Here is a 3770-nt window from a genome sequence, read left to right as displayed (position 1 = left end):
TTAGTCCAACTTCATACGCACGCGCACGCAAACTACAGATACTATATATAAATGCCAGACGAGCAGACCTGAGATAGTGCATATTCTAGCTATATAACAGTACCGATTTCTTCGATCATGATGATAAGCTACGTATCGAAGAGGTAGGATCAGTTTTATTCCGTTACTCCTCGCAAAAGTTGTGCCGAGTTCTCTCATTAACTAATCGAAATAATGTTTCACCGAGCCAAGTACGAAAAGCGTAACATGTACCTTGAAATACAGGGTCAAACAAAGTTTGCCTACATCATTTACAAAATTGTCAAACAACTCTTCTGACAAAACATTTGTGCATTTTTCATTGTGTTTTAGAACATGTTGAGCAATGCTCGCGTATTCCGTATGCCAGTACGATTGTCGGTCTCTATAAATCTCTGTGAGTAACTATATCGAGAATACATCCATGTTTGGAATGGCGATGAAATTATTATACTATAATAAATATTAAAATTATTAAAAATATTATTAAAAATATTATTAAAAATAAAAAATTAAAAATTATAATTATTAAAATTATTATACTATAAATATGAAGAATTATGTTTTCCTTCCTTTCTTTCTTTCTTTCATGAAATCGATAACAATCGTTCGATCGCACTGTTGCGATCGACCGTATGCTGGTACATTTGAGTCTATCGAGATGCACAAAGACACGCCAGGACGAGAAGCGACGCGAAGGCTCGCGTTCTGGCTTCACCTGGCACCGCAGCTCGGAACAAGCTCCGAGAAGACGGACCGGTTCCAAAGGATGCTCTTCCACCTTTCCGTCCTTCAAGTAGCGGCCATGCGTCGCCGTAAGTTGCTTCTTCGTGGTCGGTCCACGTGGCTTCCCCCGTTCCCCTGTGCCTCGCACGCGTGGTCATCGCTTCTTCGGCTTCTTCGTCCTCTTCGTCTTCGTTGAGTCTCTTCCCGCCGCGCTCATCCACCTCGGCCTCTTCGTACCTCGATCCCCGGAGTTTCCTGTACGCGCGAAGGCACGCGGTGTATATCCACTCCATTCCGTCCGGCGCTTTATCTCTTCGCGCCTACATCCTTCTTTTGATAATTTATTTTTGATAAACAACGCGCCCCGTCATACTTACACTACGGTCGTACGACGTTGCCACGCGGCATGGGAAACTCACTTGAGCGCTTCACATGCCTGCCTTCTAACCTCAAAGAAGATCTCCGTTATCGAGCGAGAGCGCGCGCTCGAGACTTTTCGCCGCTACAACGAGAAGCCTCCTCTTCTTCGAAGCGAAAGATCATATTCGCGCAAGGTCGAGACCTTGCGAGGCGACGTAGCGACGCGTAGCGAACCACGGCCGCGTACACGTACCGATTATCGCGTGCAAAACGAATATCAGGTATCTCTTTGTTCGTGAAACGGTTCGACTGAAAATTGCAACATGATTTTACCACAATTTTCCAAATTTAATCAAACCGTTCTTGTAGCTTTAATTACGTTTGCATCTTTTCATTTTTGTTATTCTTTTTTCGTCAACGATAAGTTACATGGAAATACCTTGTAACGTTTTTAACAGTTTTACGATACGTAACTCAATACGATATCGCTATGTTTTTATATTTTGTTATGCCTTGTGCGATACTCTTCTTTCATTATATTATATTTCGTTTGTATAGCGCGTTCCGCGGCCGGGACGAACATTCGCGTGACCGGATGCGCAAAATCGTGCGGGCTCAACACAAAAGCAGAAAGCACGAAAAAGGTATGGCAAAAAGTTGTTTATTTACAGAATATTATAATTCGAGTAAATAGAATTTTATATACATAATACAATTGCACGTACAGGATTAATTGAGACAAGAGCAATCTTAATTAAAAATATGCAAGCTTCTGAAATGCTCGACGGAGCACCTTTCCGATCTTCCAATCTTAATTGGAACTACTTAACAATTTTTTTTCCAAAATCGATGCCGCCCAATGTTGTAATAATAACACTGTACAAGACAATGCAATTCCGATTATCTCGATTTTTACGTCGACAAGTCATGCATATCGGTATCCGTGTGGCAGCACTCAAACATAATAAATTGGTGCGTCGCTAGAACGAGGCATTGATTGAAATTTAATGACTAAAAAGGTACTTGAGAAGACGTTTTAATATCACGTACCTGTCGAAAACAGAGTGATCCTATCCGCAGTGGTCACACGATTAATAATTTATCATCTGTCAACTCCTGTACGATGCACGAATCCGTTCGCGTGGTGCCGAATTAACGTACGTGCGTACGATATGTATGCGTTAATTTGATCAAGCAAGCGGAACAAAAAAAATTGTCGACGAATTATCCAGCTTTACGTGCAAAAAGGAATTCGACCACGCATTGCTGTAAATGGCGTATCGACGTAGAGGAGAGATGCATTCCGTAAGAATGTGTAAGGCGCGGATGGAGGATAACGCATGATTCATTCTATGACTCAAGCTCTAGTCGCTTCGGCCGCTCTAGCCGCGCGCGCCCGGATCATGGTGTAACGTTTTCCAATCCCAGTCTCAGCGACTTCTCCCTGCGGTTAATGTCGTGGAAGGAAAGAATCAGGCGGACTCGCGAATCTTACGTCATCGATATTAACGCTTTTTCCCCAATTTTCTTAACGCACAAGCCGAGTAGGAGCAACGAGAGCTGCTCAAGTCTCACTTTAATACGTACACAAATGTGTCGTTGCAATATCACATCAATATTGACGTACATGATAGGCCATTTATTATTAACAAGTCATAATTACGGCATTATATTGTACAATGTTTTATAGAAATAAGCGTAAACCCTAATTTTCTCTTGGCGTCTCTATAACCAATTACCCAGAAAATCCACAAAATTTAGCGACATTCCCGGCGCAATACACTACGACGTTTATCTCGAGCGATTTTTGCAATAAACGCGCATCGAGTGAATAACGAACAAAATTCATAACGCACGCGCCAACGCGGCTGTTGTGTACTCACGGAATTTCGTCGTTTACATTTACGTACACATTCCAAACATCGTTACTAATTTATCTCTAGATCGGAAATTATGCAAAATACCTGATAATAAACCATTCGTTGTTAGGGACGCATATATTGACAAAAATGTACTATATCTATAAATATACTATATTTCGTTATATCAGTGTATAACATCAGGTATAACACTCACGCAAAATTATTTTTCAAACGATCAAAAAGATTATTCTTTTCTGCGTTTTACCCATCCCAAGTTTGCCGCTCCAACTTGCGTCAGAAATCTCTTAAGACTTACAAGTAACTCTCAAATGGTCAATTCTCTCGTAAAGTCACACGCAAGATAAATAATCGCAAGGAAAAACAGGAGGCCTGTAAAAATGAGAAAGATAATGCTACAACGAGAAAGAAAGAAAGAAAATGAAAATGCGTAAAGACAAGGATGCATTGGAGAACAGCTGTTAGTTTGTTAGGCTCCATGGCGTCGTCGTCGACGTCGTCGCCGACGAACGACGTTCTTGGATAACAGCGCCACCGTCGTGCGGGTATCCCTCGCTTAAGTAGGTTAGGTCGATGAGGCCACGACGATGCCGTCGCGGTTTCTGAACATCGCTCTCGATCCTGGATCCCCTCTTTGTTCCTCTTCTCTTCTCCGTCTCTATTCGTCTTCTCTGTTTCTCTATATCCCCTTTATCTCTTTTTAACTCTCTTTATTCCCGTCCCCCCCCCCATCTCGCACTTCTTATTTCTATCTCTTTTTCTCTGTTTCACCATTCCCCTATCTCA

At 41.9% G+C, this 3770-nt stretch overlaps 1 long non-coding RNA gene across 1 annotated transcript; it reads right to left on the bottom strand.

The window, feature by feature from the left end:
- Nucleotides 1-569: 569 nt before the first annotated feature.
- On the bottom strand, nucleotides 570-3445 carry LOC105274933. Its single transcript, XR_893147.2, has 3 exons — nucleotides 2155-3445; nucleotides 1122-2084; nucleotides 570-999 (listed from the first exon to the last, which is right to left on the bottom strand). It is a non-coding gene; the product is annotated as an uncharacterized LOC105274933 (long non-coding RNA).
- Nucleotides 3446-3770: the final 325 nt, after the last annotated feature.

This window comes from Ooceraea biroi, chromosome 1, assembly GCF_003672135.1.
Source record: "Ooceraea biroi isolate clonal line C1 chromosome 1, Obir_v5.4, whole genome shotgun sequence".
NCBI lineage: Eukaryota > Metazoa > Arthropoda > Insecta > Hymenoptera > Formicidae > Ooceraea > Ooceraea biroi.
Note: the sequence above shows the minus strand (reverse complement) of the source record. Positions and strands in the feature narration are given on the sequence as shown.